At 40.9% G+C, this 26,482-nt stretch overlaps 1 long non-coding RNA gene across 4 annotated transcripts in view; it reads right to left on the reverse strand.

Annotated features, from left to right (window-relative positions):
• Positions 1-25,767, reverse strand: part of LOC120754794 (uncharacterized) — a 49,792-nt gene extending 24,025 nt beyond the window's left edge. Inside the window, exons 1-5 of one of the 4 annotated variants that reach the window (XR_005701558.2) lie at positions 25,693-25,760; positions 23,256-23,480; positions 21,807-21,904; positions 19,730-19,882; positions 19,490-19,573 (exon numbers count right to left, since the gene is read on the reverse strand). This is a non-coding gene — a long non-coding RNA (uncharacterized LOC120754794). Of the gene's footprint in view, positions 1-19,489; positions 19,574-19,729; positions 19,883-21,806; positions 21,905-23,255; positions 23,481-25,692 lie in introns of those variants that run through there. The other 3 variants (XR_005701557.1, XR_005701556.1, XR_005701559.2) reach the window with 3 other exon arrangements.
• Between the last annotated feature and the right edge of the window lie 715 nt (positions 25,768-26,482).

Consider the following 26,482-nt stretch of genomic DNA (forward strand, 5'->3'; position numbering starts at 1 on the left):
GCCTGAAGATAACCGTCAGGCCTAACATTTTCACCATATATCTGGGCTTCACAAAAAATCTTTGACTGTGTCCCAAGTATGCTTTCATTCTCCTTTCCAGTCATACCCCATATTAGCTCCTGGAATTTGTTCACTGTGTGGGAACCATGGGTCTGGCTTTGGTGGGCTCTGTATGAGTGGCAGAGGAGGTAGCCCAAGAAAGATATCTTCTGGTGAGCCCTCCTTTTAGCCATTATATTGTCAGCTTCAACTCTGTCCCAGTCTTCTGGGCATGAAAAATGTAGCACATCTGACACCAGCCCTCGATCCAGTGTAGCATCTTAAGCGCACTTTACCTACATAAAAATATAAAATCAAGATTTTTCTGAAACAAACCAAGCCAAGTAAATCCATCTCAGGTGATGGCTAGCAGTGGCTGTCACAGGAAACATACTAGAACTGAGTAAATCTGTAAATCAAATTTCTCCAGCTTTACTGTTCTGTTTCCTGAACCAGAGGTTTCTTTTCTCATTTAAGAGTTGCTATGAGACATTGTCGCATTAATTTATATAAATGTTATTTTTCTGAAGCTCTTACATGTCATTTCTCACCTGGGTTCTACCTGCAATCATCCCACGGGCCAATCTAATGCTCATTACCGAGCTCTCAGATATATCCTCACGTTTTCCCTTATGAGACTTCTCACGGCAAACATGCACATCCTTTAATTTTTGTGACTATGACAGTGTGTGGTGCTTGACAACAGCCTGCAGCTGGGTCTGCCCAGAGCTGCATCATCATGTTGTTTGCCAGTCTGTTGACATCTTGCGCTTACCAGACGCAACAGGACAAGGACACCCTAGATCTGTGTTTGACAAACAGGAGAAAACTGTTTGCAATGACTAGACAGTGCAGCAACAAAAAGTTACAACTTGGGTAGCCAAGCTGTAGGATTTGGGGAATGGGAAATGTCATTTGTAAAGTGGTTTGCACACATCCTGGCATGAGGCTGCCTTTTAAACCAGTTTGTTTCTGAGGGGGAAAACACTCTGGCTCCTTCCAAGGAAAGGTCAGCCACATTTGTCTGCCCAAAGTCATTCTCTCCATTTCAACAAAATGGCGACTCTCCACACAACAACAGGTAAATGTAGTTTGAAGGAGGAGGAGTTCCATGAGCAATACTGACAGCTGGAGTGAATATGACCTCAAGGCTGCCCTTCAGGCCATTTGAGAATGGCAGGTGATTTAACAATGAAAATCTGACCACGCTAACACAGGGGAGGGAAGGGATATCAAAATAAATGTACTAATCCAAAATGGGCATCACTGCTTCTACCAGTTCTTCGCCTTTGACTATTTTAAAAAAAATGCCAAACCTTGTTATTTTAGTATGTTTCATGATTTGGGTAATTATATTTGAGTAATACCTCCCCGAGACATGTTATTGGCATCAGTGCCTTAGCTTTTACATAGAAAAAGAATTCCAGAAAAAGCCTAAAGACATGAAATCCAACCACACAAATCAGAAAATAAATGGAATATACCTTTATTCACTTGGAGGAGGAAGACATCAGGCACCATGACTTGGAAGGTCTCTCAACCGTTCAAACTTCTAACTTTGCCTGATCAAACCTTATCCAGAAGTCTTCATTAAAGCTAATATTACCATTGTCTTTCCCTGTAAAAATCTTTCATTAAAACAGACCTGAAAATTAAAGCTTGAATAAAACAGAGATTGTAGGGTTTGGGAATGAGGAGGATCTAGGAGTCACCCAGGGAAGAGCTATAAGTGGATCAAATATGCAAACAGCACTTACTGTCAGAATTATCCTGAAGGATGCTGAACTCCCACAATTCCTGTCTCATCCATAGCCTGTGTTTCTTCTCCAAGAAATTTCGTAATTTCCCCCCGGCATAATTATCCCTTTAACTAAACTGGTTTGTCAGTATGCAGAGGACACAAATAAACATGTCATGGGCAATAAAGCCTTGCAAATCTTCTATTGTACTGCTCCAACTCCCTAGCACCCCTCCAATTTTTAATTGAATATTGCCATTAAATGGTTCACTTTAATATGCAGCCAGTGAGGTTCCTTTAACATGCAAACTACTGTACTCCCAGAATAAGCATTACTTGCATGACATTTCTAATTCTAATTATTTTAGATTATTTTCTAGCAGTCATTAAAAATAGAGGGGCTTTCTATATTCAATTAAGAAATAGGCCAATAGCCTAAGAAAGAGCCTTAGCAAATACACTTAAGGTATTCTCAAATATTAAAAAACTGCTGCCAGAGGAAATGAGCATGATTTCCAAAGCTGCTTTCCGAGACTGCTGCTAGAGATAGCAGGATAAGCTGTTGTAATCCTAGGTCTGGAAGCAGGGATACCACATCTTTCAAACTGCTGTAGGCAGCAACCAGGAGACCTTTCCCCCTCCTTCCCCACGCTTTAAACCTTTTTCCAGCCCAGTGAAGTGGGAAATACGTGCAGTGATACCACAGCCAGTTTCTGCCACCAAACAGATGGTGACTGCTGGAAGCCAGCAACACAGATCCTAGTCACTGAAACTTTATTGGGAGAGCCCACCAGTGTGAATAAATGTCTTTAGATGGACTAATTAAAATGACTCTTTTCATTAGTTAAGACCATCTGTTAGGCTGCAGACCTGGTGGAATTGCACACAGGTGGACATTCCTAGGTGGGAATTGGCAAAAGAACTTCTCATGACTCAGGAAGATATTGTACCCCAAGAACAGGCTTCTGAGTTTTCACACAGAGTGTTCCCTCAGTCTGTGTCCACAGAAGGACTTTCACCCATCTCTCCAACTCACCTGGATAGGTACTGGCTGGTGTTGAGCACCAAGCTCAAAAGCCACTTAGTTTTTCTGGCTAAGTGTACCAAACATGCCTTTGTGTTTCAACTGTCTGTACCATCCCATAACTACCCTAGCACTTGCATGCAGCAGCAAAAGGGGAGGAAAAAAATAAGTTATTTTTACCCCCCAAAAATTACAAAACACCAGCTTGTAAAAGCTCAGGAAAAATCCACAAAAATAAATGCGGAATCCACAATATTGATCTTTGGGGAAGAAAGGATAGTGCTACATAACACTTCCAAGCTTTTTGCTTGAAATCAAATCCTTCACACAGTACAAGGTCATCCATATAAGACTCATCAGACAGCCCTACACACTCTTGTCAAACTTTCCTGTGAAACCACATAGACATTACAGACACAGTGCAATGGGCTTGACTTGCAGTTTTGCATTTATTCTTTCTTTTCCCTCGCCCTGGAACACCCAGCATTGGTCAGTGCTCACACAATCTCATATTCAAAGCTATTGGTAACAGAACTCCTGCTGACTCCTTCTATCTTCTGTCTGCTCAGGGTTTTATAAAAGCCAGGCCAGCTCACCCCTGCGAAGCAAAAAGCTCACATGCAAACACCGAGTCACGGCTGTGCATCACTGTTGGCAATTGCTCACTTTTCCTGGCACAGCTGCCTCTGACAAGCTGAACAGTTCTTTCATATTTGCTTTCCTGTAATTCTCAGACAAACTAGAAATTGCACGAAATTAGGTCAAAAGTTGCAGTCTAAACATGTTAATAGAAGAACTGGTCACTGTAATTTGTCTGTACTATCCTATTCACTACCAAGATTTCTGGGCATGAGAGCTGGACAGAGGAGGCATCATTGCCAAAGATAAAGGTCTGAAAGGAAACTATTTCAAGAAAACAGTTGTTTCAAGCCTTAATTTACACAAAAGGTCACCAACAGTTTATTCCCCCCCCTCCTATATCAACTTTAGACAACCAAAGAGTTAAAGCAAGGCAGACATCCAGGAAGCTGGCTAGCCAACACGCAAAGTACTTTAAAAAGAGCAGAGAGGCCAATATGCTTCTATTTACAATATTTTGTGACCCTAACCTACTCATCATGTTTTATTATTTCCTCATTTTATAACTCTGCTCCTTCACAAGAGCCAGCAGCCAACATTTCTTCTCCACTGGCCAAAGGAGCAGCCAAGTGTCTCCTTCCCAGCCAATATCAGTTACTGAGCCATGAGCAGCCAACACGAGGTGGTGAATTCACAAGGCAGCAGCTGATGCCCTTCTACTGGAAAATTAGACTTGGGTTTTAAGCACCTAAGGATTTTTTTTGCTATCAACTTAATTCATTCTGTGAGCCTAGTTGAAATGATTTGATAAAATTTGGATTTAAATTAGAGCAACCAGTGGAACTACACTGATTTATGCCAGCTGAGCAAGTGACTATATTTTAATCACTACATTCTCTATTTTTTGTGTGAGAATAAACAAAAAAGAATTCTTGCCCAAAGAAAGCAAAATAGCATTGTGTAACTTCAAGGCCAAACAGAAGGATGTGTGCAGAAATCAGAAGCTCTAATTTAAAAAGCCTTGGCAAAACAGGGGAGATTTTCCCCAGTGTGGGAATGTGCAGATCTCAGTAGAAGGTGTTCAAAGCCCAGCAAGAAGCACCACTTAAATGTAAGATGAATCAAGAGTTTTCACATGGTGCATTCCCCTACAACCCTGTGTAAACAGCACTCCCAGCTCTTGGATTCCTTTACTTGATGCCTCCACAAGCAACCAAACCTTTGGTAGCTAAAATGTACAGATGGTTATGGCTCATTCCCGAGATCTGAGAATGGTACATTGCTTCACCCTTCACAAGGCTTCCAGCCTCAGCAATGACTGACTCTTCTCCTTGACACATCATTCCCAAAAACAGCTGTCATGGAAAGGGGCAAACAGTGTGTCAAGCCTGTTAGAGTCCATCTTACACATGAAGATATGGTCAAATATCTAGAGGCCCACATTTAAAGACCATCTCATCCCAAAGTTTATTCACAACCAGCACTGAATATGTACAATCAGTAACAGAGCAGCTTTACCCTTAAAGGCTGAACATGCCATTTCTGTGACATTTAAACTCTCCACTGGCCCAAAAACCAAGAAGCACAATTTGATTTTTCAGCTTGGATATCCTTGAGTGCAAACAGCACAGAATCTTGAGCATTTCAAGGGGGCTATAGTTGATCATTTACAAAGATCATAAATGAAGAGGAGGTGATTAAGGTGTACAAGAAAGTGGGCACAAAAAATTGAGGAAAAGACCATTCTAGAATAGACATTAAATAGGAATGAGAACTATTTGGAGTGACTAATCATGCAGAAAGCATCACAACTTATCACCCCAGCCCCACACAGTCCAGCAGGAGGGATGGGGGCCTGGGAACAGGCATGATTCACATTGTAATAGCATCCTGAAACTACTGGCAACCGCAGAAGCACAACAAAACAAGTGATGCCACTCAGCTAAATATGCCATTACAATGCATGCACAGTTGTTTTATTGTGCACAGGCCAGTAGATTAGCACACATCACCTAATAATGCACAATTAGGTTCACTTCAGAAACAAAAACAGACGGGCAATGTGGATGTTCACAGAAATTGCACAAGCAATGAAAATCGACGTGAATGGGTAAACTGGACAAACCTCACCCTATGACAGATGAAGCACATCGGTAAAGAGACTGGTGTTTTCCCTCACCACAGGTCAGGGGATAAAAGGTGTTATAACATCTTCCACTTCTTGATTACACACAACCATTAATGCCAGCTGTTGTAATTAAAAGGATGGAACATCAGCATTCCACAACATTTAGAAAAACTGCTTAGGAGAGAAGTTCCATTTGCCCTTCTGTAATATACCACTTACAACAGCACAAGAACCCTGTGCCACACATGAAGCTCATGTTTTTCAGCACTGCTGGTTGGGGCACCTGGCATTTCTATGTATTTTTTGCACAAAGTAAAGTAGTGGGTGATATAATGCAGTGTCTGCATCAGCTTCCTGACCGTGGACTGACTGCGCTCCAACAGCTTCCACAGTGCTGTAGTCACTGTCCCCAAGTGGTTCTGTCTAAAATGGTTCCTCTAGAGCAAAATAAAAGATGAATTCTCTAATGCTCCCAGGAGTCTGTAAACAGCCACCAGCCTGGCCATAAATAATTGTTGTGCATTGTGTAGCATCATTTATCATCACTTCCTACACTAATCACCCACACCACATGAGCCTATTTTCAGGCCTTCAGTCCACCATTAAAGTTTCCCTTTACCTCAGATTTGAACATTTTTTCCCCATACTGTCTTCCTCCTTCCCCAAATAATGGTTTCAGAGGTTTGACAGTGTTGGTAACTGCAAAGAGCTTAATTAAATGTATAAATTTGTGCCTACACTATTCAAGAAGAACTTTGCTAAATAATAGAAGCAGATGCAGACCACATACTTATTTTAAATTTTTTTTTTTTTTTTTTTAAGAAATTCAAATTTAAGACAATCTTCACAAATTAACCACAGGTCTTCTACAGCTGGTACAGCTGGTGTCATCCACCTTCAAAAAACCCAGACCCTAATGAGCCATATTTCCAACACTCAGGAAGCTGTTAGAAATGCCATCATTGCTCACATGACTGGAGATATTATTGAAGTAATTGAACCACTTTTCCAAACTTCTTACAGAAAAGCTTAACCAAGGATCTCAAATAGTAGCTTGAAATAAGGCTGACAGGTCTTTAACATCAGGTATTAAGATCCACAATGAAAGCTGAAAAACTGAAAATACCAGTGCTTCCTTGTAAGAGCAAGGGAGATGACTCCTCTGAAACATAACTTGTTACCAATTCTGCAGTCAAAAAGTAACATTTGCAACCCAAAGCTCTGAAGATGGGATTAGGAAGCAAATCTTCAAGTATTAATTGCCTCTCTACCCTTCATTTCAGGCAATTCACCCAGGTACTCATGGCAAGTACAAAACAAGGTAACCAAAACCCCAGGCTGGCAGGCAGGAAGCAGACTTTCACTACTGACTGAGCAAAGTCCTGCTTCTTCTCCAACCTCAACCCACACACAGCTGAGATCTAGACATGACAGTGTCATTGTTTCAGCAATGTGTAACCCCTCAGCTTTAGTCCTTATGGCAATGGGTTCTGCAAATTAATGAGTGAGGTAAATCAATTATCTGCCACGGTTAGTCAAGTTTACATGTACATAAAGGTGTTCATGAGTACATACAGAAATACAATAGCACAGCCTCCATCATAAGCAAAAAGTCCCAAGCACTCAGTGCAAGGAAAGGAGAGTGGTCACGATTCTGCTGCACATGAGAACAGCCCCAGGATTCTGCAGCACATCAGCCTGTAAGGGCACCCCAAGACCATGATATCCTGGGTCAAATACCTTGGTGCAGAGCACACACCAACTTCTGGTCCATAAACACTCTTCAGACCCCAAGATTCAACTGCTTCCATACACAGCCCAGAGGGCAGCTGCAGTTACTCTCACTGACTTAGCAACCTGCTGAGTTTATTTCTCCAGCACATATTTTGGACAGAAAAACAAGAACAAAGAAATTTAAAAGCACGCATGCATTTGAATAATGTTAAAGACAAACATTAAAGCAAGAGCAGACAGAAAATTACAAACTGAAACTGCTACGTGGTTCTTTCTGTAACTCATAGCAGCAGCAGCACTCTTTCCTTCCTCTTCCAGAGCTCATCTCTACATCAGATGGATGATTATTTAAATTCATTTAATTTATTGCTCCTTCCTCTTGCAAAGGAGACAAAAATCAAGGAGACAGTGATCAAAGACTTTAAAAGATCAGCAACCAGAAGGACGTGGCTGTTTTATCCTCCCTTCTCTCCACCCATTCCAGAATAAATTGCAGAGGCTTACTGAGAACGAAAAGAAACTGGGACTCCCTGGTTGCACCTGACCCTTTGATCAGAGCAGCAAGGTAGAAATAAATAAAGCCTTCCCTTCTACCTTCATGACCTTTGATTTCTGACCTTTGAAAGACACTCTGAAGAAACATTTTAATAATAAAATTCCTCTTCTTAGAGAAGAAGAAAGAGTCTGATCTTCCCCTTCTGGTACAGTGCAGTTATAGAGGCGAGACTGTGGTATATTTCTATTCAGCAAATAGCTCTGCTTTATATTACACTACCACTCTTCAGTTAGTAGGGGTGTTTCAGAGTCTGAAAAACTGGATCTGAAAGTTACTGTGACATGTGCTAAATGTAGTGAGCAAATGGTTCTCACTTTCATAATGAAAAAATCAAAGCAGACTCTCAAAGTAAGTCAACACAAAAAGCTATCCCATAACATTAGAGGAAGTACAAGTTTTAAAAGTACTTCTGGTTCAATTTTAAAGTGAACACTTCTACTTAAATTTGGATGTAACCTGTGAAGCTTCTCTTTGTTGTTAATTTTTAAACCAATAACACCAATTTTAGATAAATTGGAAAAAAAAACCCTAAATATAAAAATTCTCAGCTAGATGAAATCACTGGCTAGAATCCAAATCAGTTCACTCAATGTAACTTTACATAAAAATTTGTTTGCAGACTTTGTTTTAAACTTCAGCCAATTGTACTGGCCTCCATTTCAGACAAAACCCCTATCAGAACAATAAGAATTGAGACAAATCCTCAAGCTGATATAATCTAAAGTAACTTGTCTGACTGGTAGATTTGCACTAGACAGATTCTGGTGCTTCATTTGAGCAGCAAACCTTGCTTTTATGATCAGTTCAGAAAACATATTTTGTAGAAGAGTCTACAATACTTATTTTAAAACAAACAGATATGATCATCTGGTGCAGTTCTTCCAAGTGTACTAATCCAATACATTTTAATCAGCAATTGTGTAGGGGTTTTTTTTTTTACACACTATAGGCTGAAGTATAAGCAGTGATGAATGCACCAGACCTTTGGCCAGCAGCAAAACTGATGATTTCAGGAGATCACTCCCCATCAGTTAGGATCAGACTATGATTTGGTACAAAAATCTTATTCTTCCCTCTCTGCAACAATGCACTTTAAGAGTCTATCATTTAAGAATTTTTTTTAGTTATTTAATTATTTTTAAATATTTTCAGCATATTGCAGGAATAACAGTAAAGCTTCACTTCTCACACAGCCATCCAAGAAAGGGCCTCTTTCAAAGGAAATAGTCCTCCATTTCTCTCAGCAACACAAGAAAATCTTCATGCTATTCTGCAGGGTGCCTGAAAAGAAGGGGAATTGCTGCTTTAAATATGCTTCTCAGGCTCCATTGTTATCAGCATCCAAGCTCTTCCTTTGCCCATTTTCTTCTCACCTTTTGCTGTTTATGTTTCCTCAGGCATAAATTTCTTGCTTTTTTTGAAAATATCTATCTGCCTACTTCATGAGAGAGGATAATTAGAGGTAGAAGAAAGAATACAGAGAAAACTCACCACAAGTTTTATGTGTGTTAATCTAACTTGAAGACATGATGGGTTCACTTCTCTTCTGTATATTCACACCTTCATTTTACAATAGACAGACTCATGCTAAGGAAGTGAGGCTCCATCTAATTCCCTCTACTGCTGGTAATCCCCATGAAGCCTTGAGAGACATTTAGTCTGTTTCCAACACTCCATATCCTCCCAAGGTGCCAGAAAATTTAACTTTGGTTGTTATTAAAATCACTAATTCTCAAAAGTTCAACTGCTTGTTCTCAAACACTAAAATAAAGAGGGATAAAAATGGAGGTAAATACTACTGGCTTTAGTTTTCACTGGTTGAAACAGAAGTTTGTACCTCTGTTATAATTCTTTGGACACATGTTAATTATTTGCATTTAAAAGTCATGGATGTGTTGATGTGGCTTTCATATGAAACAGTAAAATAAAATGAGTTACAGATCCTTTAATTTGCTGAAATGATGAAACTGACATTCAGGTATAATTGGACATAATGTAGATTTAATATCTCCACTCTATTTCTAATATCAAACTTAACTGATTTCCTTGCTGCTGCAAAACAACTACATAGTCTGAACAACCACAAATGTTCAAAGGACTGATAGGTGCCAAAAAAAAAGTTCTCCTCCATGAAAGAAATGCTTTTGCTATCTGAATGACCAGTTTCTCTGCAAGACCCACCCAAAAACAGCCTAGATATACTTTGTAGCTAGCATCTGACTCACACTGCATTTTCACCTTGGTAAAAATACAAGATCAAAAGAGCAAAGCCAAGGGGTATAATTTTCTCCTCCTTTGTCACATCCCAAAATGTTAAGTACACGTTCTTTTCCAGCAATCCCCATACAAAAGGATAAAATGAAGAGCAGTGAACTTCAGTCTACTAAATGTCACTCCAAAATAGGTAATTACTATGTGAACATTAAACTAACGCACTCCTCTCCTTACAAGGTTCCTTTTTACAGGCTAAGGATATTAGCAGATGTTAATTGATGGAAAAATTAAATCTCTGGGAGCTGCAATTCAAAGACCTCCGAAACTTCACCTACCAGCTCATTCTAAACAGAGTTGATAAACCTGGGCCAACATCAACCTTTTAAAACATTCACTAAGCACATGGACATGGAGCATGTGCTTGAGCCAGAATTGCAAGCAGAACTTTGAATTCATGTCCGTGCGTACAACCTACACGGGTCACTTCTCAGCCAGTGACTGCTGGTCTGTTCCTCTGTGGAAAGGTTTATTGCATCCATCTTGTCCCCACCCGTGAGCTCCACAGTGAAGCACAGATACCTGAGTATCAGTGTGGTATTGGCTAGAGGCAAATGAAATGTCAGCAATGGGATCAGATCACAAGCTGCAGGCAAACTTAGGCTGCATATGAATTTTGCACTTGGCTCATTCACGGAGGGGAAAACAGCCATGCACTTCATGTTCTCTAAAAGATTTACTTCTAAAAGTCAGAATTATGTGGACACAATCTGATTTAGCATCTATCCTATGAAGTACTTAACAGGGAATCTCTTTTCTGTGGTAGCTTCTTCATCAGCACTTTCCTAAAATACAGGAAAGGGAGAGAAACCCCCGAGGAGCTGACAGGGATCACAAGAATGGTTGCATTCATGGTACACCAGGACAGCCATGAGAGAAGTCTTAAAATTAGGAATCAAAGGAGAAAGATTAGAAAGCACTCCAGTCCAGACAGGCTAAAGCATGAATCCGTGGTACGTCACATTATTTTAGTTCAGGATGTCCTGGACAGTTTTATTCCTATACGAACTAACACAAAGCTCATTTTTCCACTTATGTAGCACTTAAAGTAGAGTTCACATAAAAATACACTGATGTTGAAAGGCTGAACAAACCCTGGCGTGTCTGAGACAATGATCTACATTCACTTTCAAATATTCATCTACACCTTTCCAAACTAAAGTAGCCACTATGAACTATGAATGAAGAGTTACTTTTTTCTCCTAGAGGAGCAGAAGAGTCTGAGAAGTTACTTCAACAGGAAGCAAACATTTCAAAAGCTATATAAGCACTATGATTTTAAGGTAATGTCATATTGTTGATCAGTCCATGTAACCTCCACATTGACATGGAGAGGTCAAATATGAACATCTACTACCATCTTTCTAGAAGATCTCTGATAAAACCATATCCTTCCATGGACTCAGGAGTTTCTTTGATGCTCAATACTCAAAAGCCACAGCCTGGAAAATATTTTCCCAAGCCCACAGCTTTCTTCTTAGCTACAAATTTTCTTTAACAAGTGACTCTGAACATCTCTGTTCTCATAATGATAAATGCATTTCCTTGTTTCCTCGCTGCACATTCCATGGAGGAAACACCACCAACTGTCCTAGGTTACAATGTAAAATGTGCCCAAAGTATGTATTCTATCACCATCTACATGAAATGTTGTTGTGCACCACTGTTTCCTGTGCCCCCTCCCTCCAGACTATCTTCTGTTAATGGCCCATCAATGCCGTCCTGCATGACTCATAGATAACTCTCCCCAGGAGCTATCTCTGTTTAATAGGCAATCAAGGACCCATTGCAAAACTGATAAAATGATATCAGTCCATTGTGAGATGCTCCGCCCAGGGGGAGGAGCCAAGCATTCCCACCTGGATATAATCTGGGCCTTGGGACAGCACAGGCAGCCTTACCCACTGGATTCCCAGAGGACAAGAGCTACCAGACCTTTCTGCAAGAACACTGCCTCAACAAGACCACTTCATCTGGACTGCCACCACCACGGTTTCAGGTTGTATTCTGACTCTGTCAGTGATCTTTTGTACCATTGCATGTGTTTTATTTTATTTTACTTTTTTTTTTTCCTCTCCTATTAAATTGTTTTTTCTGACTTGGAGTCTCTCGCTGGTTTTGCCTTCAAGCCAGCAGCACACCAACCCAGCAAAAAGCTGTAAGGAGGCATGTCACAAAGCTGCAGCTTCCAAAAGCTTTCAACACAGAAATGAGCTTTCATACTTCTATTCCAATTTGATGGTTCTTTTCTCAATTTGTGTCAAAAGACAAGCCTCATCCAATCTCTCAGCAGACCAGTCCAAATGGCACTGCTAAGCTCACACAGGCTGGATGCACAAAGCTACTGAGTCTGACATGAGTTACTGTCCCTGTTCCACAGACTTCCTCTCTGCCAGAGCAGCCAGGGGAAAAATAACAGGGTTCCAGTCTGCTTGGAAGGGTTTTACTTTTCACTCCTCAGTATTCATCACTCCAGCGTTTATCTGGTACAATCACAGTCATCCTGCTAAATTGACAGAAAACTGATATTGCTGATTTATTCCCATAGCAGGAAGATTCAAAAGCAGCAAACAGCACAACATGCAATTCAACAGCAGCATGTAACTTCTGCACCCAAAATTTTATGGAGAGAGTTGTCTCACGTTACCTCCCAGCTGCGACAGCCCTCCCCTCTCCAAACTCTGTGGGCTCCTGGGGCCTCCATTCTCTTCCATCTGCTCAAGCCTAGAAGTCAACCCTGGACCAGCACAGCTCTCACAAGCACCAGTTCCATACAGACCAAGTTTTACTGCTGCTGTTCAGCATCTGAGCCACAACCCATGGACTGATTCATCTGAGAATACCTTGCCAGCTCCTCACTTGATTCTGCTTGAGGAGAGCAGCAGCAGCAAAAAGGGTCACAGTGCCACTGTTCAGCATGCACATTTTATATGCTGAAATAGTATTTGCAGGAGGTAATACAGATGAAAAACAAAAAATCCTTGCTCCAGGATGCTGGCAAGGAAAATTGTTCCCTATATTGACATGCTGGCAAGGATTTTTTTTTTTTTTTTTTTTTTTTTTTTTTAACCTCTTCTCACACCAGCACTTTTGTATTGGAAACTCCCCTTACAACAGGACACTGACCAGACTAACACAAGCCACAAGCACCCTAAAGATCCTAAAGCTTCTCTTTTTTTTAATTTGCCTGACAATAACACTGAAATCTTTCAATATCATCTTCACTGACTGCATTAAACATCAATAATAATTACTTTCAATACATAAAATTTTACCTCTCTCACTATCACCTTTAAAGAGACAGATTTTTAGGTATATGAACTGTTCTACCATGAGGTTAGGAGATAGCTAGATTTTGTTTTGTGCTTGTGCAGAGAGATTAATTGTGTACAGGGTGTGTCATTGCCATATCCTGTCTGTTCAGATTAACTTTCCTCCTTAATCCAGATCCCAAACTCAATTTTGAAGCAAGAACATCCTGAGTTTGGCTGCTAACATGCTACAAGTCACTAGATCAAGGAAAAACAATCTCCACTTTACAATGTACTTGAAATAAATGAGAATTTGCAAGAGCTCACTCTCACACTACTCAGACATCACCTGACACAGCAGACACAGCCTCTAGTTTGTAGTCCATACTTCCCGTAGCATTAAACAAGCTGCAGTAGAAGAGGGAACTACGAGTCTCAATTTTTGTCTCATCTTAGACCCAGAAACTGAGGCTATTGGAGCCTGCCCACAGCTTCAAAATCTCCACATTCACATGATCCCATCCCTTGGTGTGCTGTACACTACTTCACAGCAGGGTTTATTGGGCTGGGTTCACCAACAGCTGCATGAGTTTTAGGCAGGACTAGGCTTGAGACATGGGTCCAGAGCCTTCTGCCTCTGACAACACAAACTGATATCTGTTTTATAGACCCTGAACATTGCAGCATCTACCAAGGCCTCTTTTGACTTCAGACAAGAGTCGCGGTGGTTTTAGCAGCAGCATTTCACAATCAAGATCCTGCACACACAGTTATTCCTGCAAGATGAAAGCAGCCTCCCTGGACAGCGAGTAACTGGCTCCCTGTGAAGTTAGTGCTCTACGCCCTTCAGATCAGGGAAACTGCAGATTTGTTTTCATTATGGGAAATAAACTGATTAGCAGATGGCTATTCATTTTTCCCCCTCGGTCAACTCTAATAAAATAGAAATGGAAAATATAAATAGAAATCTTACTTCAACTAACATTCAAAGAGCTCTCAAAAAAATAAAAATTACAGAACCTTAAGTGTATGGTTTTTGCAAATGAAATAAATTAATCTTATAAAAAGCAAGTTTGCTTTTACACTTGACTGATAGCATGCAATATGATTAAAACACATTGATCTCCAAGCTTTAAAAAGATGACTGAAGATTCACTTAGACATTGGACCCACTTAGCCAGGTTTTACCAACTGAGTGCATATTCTTTGGCTACACAAGTGCCATTTCTCGACTTTATTTCACCTTCGTGTCGTCATCAACAGGCCAAACCACAATAGGGTGTTAAAGGATAAAAAAGTCAGGCAAGAAAGTCCCACTTTGAGCTTGCCACACACTCCTCAGTGCCAGCAAGTTAGAAGCTTTTTCCCAGACTTTGGTTTCACATTTATGCAGCAGGCAGTGGAATGTGCTTTTGAAATAGGCAGGAAAGAGCTTGTGCAGGAGACACCCAAGTGTGTGCTGCAAGAAGAGTTAGAGATGATTTGCCATTCTGAATTTGTTGTTCCATGTCTTTCATCTCCCACCATTTCTCTCCCTGCTCTACTTTGATTATAAACACTTATTTGGGGAGGTCTCAGCTGTAAGGTCCTTTACAAGGGCAGCAAAATGTGAAAACAAACAGCTCTGCAGGGGATTTACAGGACTAGAAAAATACATAGAAAGTATTTCCTCTGTAAGCCATTGGTCAGAAATCACTGCAAAAGACAAAAATCACCATTACACTGGTGCCCTCCCCTCCAGATTCAGCAGATGCTACTTTAATGACAGTGTGATCCAGCCTGCTATAAACCTGTGCAAGATATACCACAGCATTTCAGTGCATTGCTATTGTGTTCTCACAAAATGTATGTCTTCCTGATCCCCAGCCACCACTCACCCAAGCTACCATCAGCAAATACATTCTCCCAGACTCAGAGGGATTAGGGAAAGTGTGGGCTACAATAATTTCCTTCTCTTCCCAAACCCAGCAGTCAGAGCAGCAGCCCATCAGGCTCCAACTGACCAATGAAAACACTATGAAAAATAACTGTATTGTAGTAGCAAATACAAATTCAGAACAAATAGGAGGCCTGTGAAGCAAGGCACACAGACCATGAGTGCTTGCCTCTCACTGGGAATATGCCTCTAGTCAAGAAAACACTTTAACATATGTGTAAAACACATTGCAGTCACTGAGCCTTAAAATTATTAAATGCTTTCCTGAACAATAGCTTAAAGAAGAAATAAAATATTCTCCTCTACTTTCAGAGTTTATTTCAGAAGAGGCTTCCTTGATTAGAATAATATTGTTTGTGTTATGACAGTTTGACTCAAGGCTTGAATTCCCTGCCATATAGAGTTTCCCCAAAGAACACCTGGAAATGATGAAATAAGAATTTGTCTTAATGGACATTTCCAGTCTTACAGTAAGGAAAGTTTCTCCTAGGAAACACATGATAATTGGTACATTAAAAAAATCCAATCAGCTATTAAAAGCCCATTCTGCATATAAGAATAAGATGTAGACATTTCATTCCAACCCCAAGGTCTGGAAAGGAACTGGACATGAAGTGCACAGGGTCTGCCAGTTCCCTTCATTCCCAGTACGTGCCTGGCCTTGCTCCTCTGATTCCCTGCTTGCTAACACAATCGCTGTATCTCAGCTGGCAAACCCACATCTCTTTCTCAAAGCCAGGTTTTCCTGCCATTCTCCTCCCTCAGGCAGAGTTCCAGAGCTCTCCAGGAATTACAGAACTAAGAAAGGTTTCCCACCTTGCCCCCATGGCCATCCCTAGAGCAGGCAGGTCAGAGCACTCTTCAGCTCAGGCCACCAGCAGCAGCTCCCAGTCCTTCCCAAGGAAATCTCAGAGTCTGGATCACACAGGAGGAAGTGCCTGGTTATGGGACCTGGCTCACTGTCCATATTGCCAAATATTTTCCTCATCATATAATGCAATTTTTCCTCCAGGGCTGCTTTATCACCACACAACACCCTTTAATTTGCATGGCTTCTAAACTTTTAGAGCTTCTTAGTTATTTCACCCCAAAAGACAGATTTAAAGAATTCTGAAGCCAGGAGATTGGAGTTTTACTGTGTGAAATGAATTCAACAAAACACTGCGACCCAGTGGAAGCTCCAGACCTCTTTAAATGAGCCCCTGCAGCAGATAATGTCTTTTTAATCAGTTTGATGCTCTGATAAATCGACTTATTTCCTAGCAGGGGGAAAAAAGTACCGAGTTGATGTTTGCTTGAAACAAAGTATTTTCAGATAGAAGCTATTTGTGTTCATAAATGCCAGAAAGCCTCTAATTTAGAAACACAGGCAATTCCTTTCTATTTCAACTCCATAAATCTGTTTGTCTAATCCTGGGATATTTTGAGGGATTTTATGATAGCCCATGTGCATATCATTCCACTTGCCTGCACAGCAAAATTTGCTTGAGTACACAAAACATATAGCAACTTGTTGGGCTGAGTAATAGTAATAATCCATCTAATCACAGTCAATTCAGCTGCTGGTTGCTTATGGGCATCCTTTACACATTAATTTAAAGACTGAATAAGCAAGATCAGAGCAGCTATTTAACAAAAGCATGCTCATAAAGCTCCTCTAAGCACCCGACACTCATTTTCAGAGGCTTGTGATCTGGGAGCATGCTTTTAAAACAAGTTTACCAGCTTTAACCTTTCTGCCTGTCATCAGAAACCCTCACAAGTCAGGAGAATTTTATCTCATTTCTTACTAAATTATACACATTTCCGAACACTAATTTTGGCATCGAGAAAAAGGGCACGTATACACAAACAGTGTAGTGGGGTTTTTTGGTTTGTGGTTTGATTTTTTTTCCTTAAATAAAGCACGTATTGTGTCCACTCTCCAGTCTCAACATGCCTTATTTTCAGTCAAAATTACCCCAGTGAGGTGATGGGTAACACAGAAGGTCTAGGGGGCACCATCAGCCTTTCATTAAGAAATATTTCTTGTTTAAATGTGTTTCAGCAGTAAAACCACATATATAAAGTGGATGAGGTTTTGGCTCATAGTGAGTGCCCACTTTTTCAGCTGCCACAGAGGTGAATGGCAGCAGAGGCCACCATCACAGAACAATTCATGACCCGCTCAAACAGGACACCACTGCAAACCATCACTGCTTAAACCTGGTGACTTGTGTGCCTGACATTGTCACAACAGGGAAAAAAAAAAAAGCAGTGCTTGTGGCTTTAAGGGTGGATCTGCAAGAACGGAGGGTCCAATTCTGCCAAACTGGATGGACATTCCCATGTGAAACAAGCACTCCCTGTATGGTGTGTCAGGAGCTGCTATTGCAAAGCACACAGTTACCAAACATGACTCCAGATTTATGTCCAACCTCTTGTCACAGGCAAAGCTATTGAGAAGATCAACTGATATGTCCCTCAAGGCAAAACAGCAGTTTGGCTCCTTTTGAGAAGGTGCACGCATTTCTTCAACTCTAAAGATATTAGAAATCAAGCATCAGAAGTCCTCTCAGCCTTTCTAGGAGGAACAAAGAAAGAAGTGGTTTCTGTGAACATTTGAGTGGATATATGAGGGCCTCAGAAGCACCATCCACTGAGAAAGAAATCCCAGCATGTGAAATAAAAGAACAACTCTTCCCAAGTTGTTTCTGGATTTTTGCTTTAAAGCCTGAGACAAAATGAACACAGACACAAATTACAAGAATGAAAACCAGATACAGTGCAAAAACTGAGTAGAAGTGTCAATGACCACAAATGCCTCTGCATGTCAGTAGCTCTTCTGCAGAGTGCCTGTAACAACCCCAGCAAAAGGCCATCCAAGAATCTGGCCTTTCTGTGATAGAGCTGTACTGCTCAGTGAATTGTTTCCCTACTGACCACAGTACCATCACAGGTTGTACAGGAAAGCAGAGATCAGTGGAAGCCATGGTGTTAAATCACTGATTGAAGCAGGGTAGGCTGTTTTACTGGAACCTTTGTCATGGGAAGTAGGTATGCATCAAAAGGTCACTTGCTTAGCTCCAACATCACATGCAGAACATAAATTTCAAAATTTGAATTGGAAGTTGCAGTTGTATGCATTACTTTACCCTTCTAACTGGAAAAGAGATACTAGAAAAAGTCCTAGCTCCTATGCTACCTCCTTTTAAAAACACTTCTTTACACATGACTAGGGATGTGTTAAGTCCTTGACTATACTTCTAGTTAATATAAATTTGGCTTGTCACTGTAGCATCCAAACTGTTGGTTTATAGAGCAGGAAAGTCTCTGGGCAATGAGCTCTGCTGTCACTGGCCGCAAAAATTTAGAGTCTAGTTATAATACATTAAAATGTATCACCTTTTGATCAGTAGAGATACCATTATTACATCATTGCTATGCTATATTGCAGCTGGGTTTCTCAAGGACACTTACTAATCACCACAAGCTTCATAATATTCCAGTTACTATTACTGTACCACTGCAGAAGTAAACAGAGATTGAGAAACCAAATATCTTGCCCTCAGATCCCTTAAATAGTCTGTGGCAGGTTCAAAGTGTTCTTTATAGCAAAGAAAAGGAAGACAGCTAAATAGCTAAGCACCAGATTGGTACTTGGGAGATCTGAAGTCACTTCTTTCCCATACACCTTTTGTTTTGTGACTGGCATGCTTCCAAATATCTCCAGGTTCATCCTTAGTACAAGTGGGTGAAACTAATTAAACAGGAGTTAGATAAAGACAGAAAGCAAAGTAACCCAGCCACGCACAGCCCAAGCCAGTACTGTTTGTGCAGTAATGTTGTTTTTCACATGTAAGAAGGGGAAAGTCATTCTTTTTTTGAATTGCCAACTGCTTAGTCCTAGACAATAGGAACTAAAGCAGAGGTTAATCCAAGGAGATTACATACCACCTCCACTGCAGGTACATAAAGCATCTTATTCCACCTATCCTTTCAAAGTAGAAAATTACTTCATCAGGGCAGTTTGGGAGTCCCATAAATGTGGGCAAGTTTGTGCTAGTGCACTGTAACTCCACTTCATGACTTGCTGCTTGTGCCTATCAGTGCCATGTGGACTGTCCTATACCCCTTGGTGAGCGTGCAGCTGCTTCTTGGCAGCACAGGCATTGGGACACACGAGGAAATACACAGAAGGCTCTGCAGGAAGGCTTGTAAATGCTGCTGGGACTCAGCTAACCTCTTCCAGCAGAGAGAAGCTTTAGGATAAATGTTCATTCCTGTGTGCTTCAGCAACAGCGGATCACCCAACGGATCACTAACGGGGGAAGCAATCTACAGAAGCAGAAATATGGATCTTACTTAGTCTTATTAAATTAAAGATGTGAAAGCAGAGACATAACAGAGGGATCTTGGCTTTGATTCCACAATTCCTTCAGTTCTGTGGTATCAATTGACTTACTCAAAAACTTGCTTAATAAGAAAACACACCTCATGCATGTGGGCTCTTAATGCACTCTTTTGTTTTCAGCTTGTCTTTAATACCTTCCCAGGGCTGCTGCAGTACATATCACACATTAGCTTCAATCTTTTCATTCAATCAGCTGTCAAATATGTATTATACATTGAAATACCCTTCCTTGTCTACAAGAAAGAAAAATTTCAGATTAACAAAAAAGACCCCTGGGTCAAGCTTAGGAAAAAAGGTACAGGAAAGATCTGGCTTTTCAAGCTTTCCTGTATATGTTCTCCTGCAGCTCTCCCAGTATCACTAAGTCTGTTCATCCCAGGGGAATTACATTTGATAGCATATTTAGTTCACAGGACTAGCACAGTTACATTAAACAGAGGCTGCTGATAAAACATTACATCTCCCTCCCCCCGGCACTCCATTTGCTGTGATGTAAAAGTCAGACACCCCATAGAGAAATTAATCAGAAAGAAGGGGAATGAATCTAAAGAGTGAAAATTAAAGACCCCATGACATCTACATCCATCTACTACATCCAGATGAAGCAGTGTCCCAAAACTCAAGGATGTACTAAGATCCTTCCGAGAGATGGAAGGGGTTACAGAATTCAGCACATTATCATCAATATAAATTATAGTTATTTAAATGGAAAGACTTCTCTTTGCTCAGCACTGAAGCTTCACAGAGAACACAATGTCTGTTAGAAGAAAATACACCTTTTTTGCTCTGCAAACTGATGAAAAAAGGCTACAAACTAAAGGACAGCTCATATAGAAGCAGTACCAGTCTAACTTCAGTAAAACCACACTGCTTTACCTTCAATAAGGATATAACCTCAGTATCTACATGTCTCATAAAGGAAAATCTAAGGAAGTGTCTGTGTTAAAAAATCCCAGAAACCAACAAAACAACCATAATTGTGTGTCCTCACATCCCAGCTCTTCAGCATTTGGTCTAATGCTCTCAAATCTTTTCAACACCAGAACTACTCCAGCATGAGGAATCCCTAAAACTGTTTTAAGGGTATCTTGATTTCCCTTTATCCCTTAATCAGATACTCATCTATCAGAATCCCTACAAAGACATTTGCAGAATCAAATGGTGCTCTGTAAGGGAAGGATTCTAAATGCCTTGGGTAATAAATTTGGCTGAAATGGATTAATCTGGATAGAATGTGAAAGAAGCAATCTTGGCTTTAAGCACACATGAACTACTCTGGCCTTTGTAGACTTGAACTACTAGCACAGAGAATGGATTTAACCAGCAAGGAAAATTGCAAGACGTGGACAAAAGTGAATGGACTATGCAGCCTCTTTTAATCACCGTGCAGGAATGCAGGTTTTGTTTGCAACACCCTAATTAAATGCCAGGGTTTAAATTTATGATCCATGAGCAAAAGCATATGCAAGAAGAACCTCATGAACTCTTACAGACAGTACTACGTTTATGAAGCAATGCTCAGGTTACAACTTCCTCAAAGTGGAATTTAGTGGAGAAGGGTTCAAAATGCTACTTTCAAATCTTTTAGGCTTGATTCAGGTAGACCTGAATTTGAATTGTGGAGTGGGGAGAGAAAGACCCTTAAATTAATCACATCCCTCCACAACACAGGATACAGAGAAAAATATATCATCTTTCCTGTAAAGTTATATCACTTCATGTGTTTGCAAGTGAATAAGCCTGAATCAACCATGCAAGTCTACTTATTTTACCAAAATCAAAACTTAACTTCATTTTAAATGCAAGCTCATTTATTCTAGAGACACATAGCAACCTTAAAGCACTTTAAGGGGGATGGCAAAAATCTCTACAGGAGAATTATCAGTATAAAACTGCTTCTATTCTCAAAATAGCAGCATTTCTCCAATCTTGGAAGTTCTGAGTGAGAGATCAGAACTGGGCCTTGAAGTAAACAAGTATTAAAGTAGAAGAGGACTATATTGCATGTTCTTGCTAGGAAGTCTCATACCTTCTGTCCCTCAAATGCAGTTTCTTTGCAGCAAGTGATTGTACACCAGAGGACAGGAAATTGTAAGTTTAGTCAGGGCTGACTTTCAAACCACATCATCATTTATTCAGAGTGAAATATCTTCTTACCTCCTGCTCAGATGAGGAGAATACAGACATCTCCTCTTCAGAAAGGATGGTAACATCAGACTGAGGGTGGGAAGAGTCTTCTCACATATTAAAGAATCCTGTTCGTAGCCACGTTCCAGGAAAAAAATAAAAAAATTATACCACGATAGAGAATGCAATCAAATAGCAAGACAGATAGTGCTCCCATTAGTTGCTCTCCATGCAACCCCACTACTTGACAGGAACAGCTTTGGTGCAGTCCTGCCTAGTTCACCTTTCTCACTTTAGCTCTTCAAATTCTCCTTTTGTTTCCTCCACTTTCACAACAGTTTCCTTACCTTTCTGCTGCTGCATATGCAAAAGAAATAAAAACTCACTAGCTGTCCAGGCCCTGTGTTTTTCAGAAAAGCCCCTTGGAGCCTCTCAGCTCATAAGGAGCCCCTGCCTAAAAGAGCCCCTAGAATAGTTCAAATTGGAAGGCACCCATCAGTATCACTGGTTCCAACTCCAGCCCAGTGCCCAAACAGTCTCTGGTAACAACACTACAGATATTTGATTTAACAAATTTCTCTAGATCATAGAATTATCACGTTGGAAAAGACTTAAGATCATTCAGTCCAACCGTTACCCAGCATTGCCAAGCCATGTCCTTAAGCACAACATCCACACACCTTCTAAATACCTCCAGGGGTGGTAACTCCACCATTTCCCTCAGCAGCTTATTCCAATGCTTGACAACCCCTTCTGCAAAGAAATTTTTCCTGATATCCAATCTAAACTTTCCCTGGTGTAACTTGTGGCATTTTCCTCTCTTCCTATTGCTTGTTGTCTGGGGGAAGAGGCCACCTTGCTACACCCCCCTTTTGGGCAGTTTTTGAGGGTGATAAAGTCCACCCTGAGCCTCCTTTCCTCCAGGCTGAACACCCCCAGCTGTTCCTCATAACAATGGAACTCCAGACCCTTCTCCACCTCCATTGCCTTTACCTGGACTTGTTCCAGCACCTCAATGCCTTTGTTGAAATAAGAGGCCCAGAACTGGATGCAGCACTTGGGGTGTGGTCTCACCAGTGCCGAGCGCAGGGGGACAATCCCTGTCCTGGTCCTGTGGCCACACTATTGCTGATCCAGGCCAGGATGCCACTGGCCTTTTTGGCCACTTGCACACACTGCTGGCTCATGTCAACAGCACCCCAGGTCCTTTGCCAGTGTGCCATCTTCCAGCCACTCTGTCCCCAGCCTGTAGCACCGCCGGGGGTTGGTGTGACCCAAAGGCAGGACCTGGCACCTCACAAATCCGGCCCTGGGCCCATCGATCCAGCCTGTCCAGAACCCTCTGTAGATCCTCCCTACCCTCCAGCAGACCAACACTCCCACCCAACCTGGTGTCATCAACAAGCTGACTGAGGATGCCCTTGATCTCCTCATCCTGAACATTGGTAAGATGTTAAACTGGACTGGTTCACTACTTACTAATAGATGAGACACTTGAGAGTAAAAATTCCTTCCAGTATGACAATGCAATAGACTTCCAACAACACCACCAATAGAACAGCAAACCACATGAAAGCACTGTGACCAAGACTGTCCCAGGACTTAATTTTTCCAAGTGATGAAATATATCTTGGGCTGTGGCAACACCTGTGAGATCAAGGTATCCCTTTACCACCTCTGCAGGGATAGCAGCGTGCTTCCTGGCTACAACAAACAAAAGGACAGGTCAAAAAGAGTGTTCAAGTAACATCATTAAGTAAAAATATTTATGCTACAACTTCTGGGAGTTAAGAAATATTTCAGATACAGCCTACAAATCTTATTAGGCTGTTTTTGTAAAAGATAGGCGGGGAAAGGGTGAACACTTCTAACAAATGTTCTGACATATTAAGTCAAGATGATTATCTATGCTTAAATATTCTTTGGAGGATGTTGGTTTATTTACCTTATGAAAAACTTACATGGACTAGATCTTAGTTCAGATCAGCATCACACATTTGAACACTCTGCAAAACATTAACTAAGTGAAATAAAGTGAGTTGGATGCTTTCATATATTTCTGACTTTGTATAATACCAGGTTTTTCTAATTCTCACTGGCTTATTCTTCCCATTTTCCTCAATTATTCTCCACTACAGCCTTACAAACCAATAGGCATTATTTCATTGCTATGTGCAATACTATGGTTTCCTCCCTTTTTATGTTACCATCACAAGGACAGTGGGAGGAGAGCTATTCTCTCTACCTTTAAAAAGAAGTTCTGGTGCCATGGGCACTTGCTGAATTGAAATGCAGAGGGCTTTTTGCCCTTGGCACATTAAGACATTCCCTAATACAGTAGGCAAACAATAATTAAGATAAAGACTTAGGTATATGAATAACTTTCACTATGCATTAGACTTCACCCAAGGGTTAATAATCTGCCCAGGGTTGAGATCTGTGTGAAATGTCAGGATTTATCTGAAGCTATAAGGGGGGGGGGGGGGGGGGGGGGGGGGGGGGGGGGGGGGGGGGGGGGAGGCCTGTCAGCTTTCAACACCAGCAAATAAAACACCTTATTTTAACAAGATCACAAAGCAGAGCAACGCAATGTTGTTGCTGTCACAATTTTCTGCCTGAATGTGTGTCTATGTGTATAAAAAAATTAATCATTTCATCCACATCAACTTTCTTCAGGAATGTGACAATATCCAATTGTAAAAATATCAGTGAATTCCTACCTGAGGCAAGTTGAGGAGAATTCAGATTTGTTAGTGTTACAGTGATAAGCACCCTTTTCTCAGAAGCGCATTTTTGTCCTGTAAATAACATTTCTGTATTTGATTCAAAAACTTTTGGGCAGGTCCAGGCAATATTATACTGGAAGCTGCGGGGTTTGGTGTATCTCCCAACAGCCAGAGTGAGGAACAAGGAGCCAGGACACGCTTGCCTTGCTTTTCCTCAGTTTGCCCTCAACAGCACTCTTCTAATAACATCTTGCTTTAATGTTTGAAAAACACGCTGAATGCATGTCCTGTGCACATAAATACATACACAAATGATTTCACAGCAGGGTGCTCAGCTCTCAAAAGTATTTTGGCATGGCATGCAAACAGAAGAAAAGGCTCAACTGAAAACTTCTCCTCAGACTAAGTACTTCAGTTCTAACTAGCAATTTGCATTGGAATACTTCACACCCACTTCAGGCTAAGTTGTGTTTTAAACTAACATAACTTTTTGCACTATGATGAGAATAAGAGGACTCCAGTAGGAAGTACACGCATCAGCACTTCCTTCTCCCTTTAAGCACAGGGCAGGCTTTAAAGTAGCAACAAATAAGAACAGGTGTATTTTGTAAACAAATTTCTGTATCAACTTTCAAAACTACACTGCAGAGTGATTAAAATATTCATCTTCATTATTGTAAAGAGTAACATACACAAACAATTTTTTTTTTTTTGCAAAGATATTAGGTTGATCAATTACGTCTGTTGCAGAAAGACTTGAATTAGTCTGATTAGTCTCAGCTACATAAATTCAGAAGCAGATGCCTCACTTTGCAAGAGTGGTGATTAAAGGCTGCATTCACAAAAAAATTGGATTACGCAAACTTAAGACAATACCTGCCATTTTTCAGCTCTCCCCCTCACAGCAGATGGCCCATACAATTACAGACTTCAAAAGACACTCACTAGAACTCCTCTAAAGTTCCCCTCACTTTTTGAGACAAAGGTATGTGCAAGTCAAGACTATTTTCAAATGTTCTCCTCATATGAAGGTTTATCATGCAGGTCAAGAAAACCATTCTCAGAGGATTGTAAGTCAGAATACATTGCCTGCACACTCCCAGAAGAGTCACCCATATGGCTACAAGCAGTAAGAGAGAGGCAGAATAATAACATAAGAGCCTTGGCAGCAAATGAAATCCACATCTCACCCTCATAGCACTCCAGCCAGCACAAGCAAGTGAGAAAGCCAGGACTGAGATACAAAATGGCTCATTATCTACCCCAGAAGGCACAGCACTGCCAAGCTGCTCTTTATCAACTCCTTAACAGGTGTAAAATTAGCACTTGTTATTAAAGACAATGGAGTTACATGTATTGCCAGCAGCTGAAGAAATGTGCTAGAATTGTTTTCACCTCCAGTTAATTCGGTACCATTCAATAACGTGCAAGAAGCCCGTAAATTAGAGAAGTGCCTCCTGAAGCATGGCAGGGAGCTAAGGCAGTGTGTGAGCATCCTTTCTAAAACACGGGTGATTTCCTGAATGAAGAACTGTGGACCAAGCCCTATTTTCATCCATACTGATGCAAGTTCAAACAAACTGCATTTACCTGAGTGTACTCTCAGGTAAACCTGTGCCAGCATAATCTGTAACCAGAATCTGGAGCTGTCAGAAATCCTTGTAAGCAAATGCTAGGACAGTGCTGTTATCAGCTTTTCTAACCCCACGGAGCACAGATCGACTGGCTGCACTAATATTCTCTCAGCTACTTACAATTCATCCTTGGGAATAAAGCAGAGAAAGGTGTTATTTACTGAGAAAAGCAAAACCCTATTTCAGATGTATCTCATTATAGGTAGATCTCATTATAGGCAGATGACCTCAGGTTTAGGACAAGAAGTCACTGAATCACTCAGGACTGTGTAGCTTCATTGTGTATTTTTCTGTTCTAACACCATGCTCAGCTCTGAAAGCAAATTATTTAGGTACATGCTGCACA

Source organism: Hirundo rustica, chromosome 6 (assembly GCF_015227805.2).
Source record: "Hirundo rustica isolate bHirRus1 chromosome 6, bHirRus1.pri.v3, whole genome shotgun sequence".
Taxonomy (NCBI): Eukaryota; Metazoa; Chordata; class Aves; order Passeriformes; family Hirundinidae; genus Hirundo; species Hirundo rustica.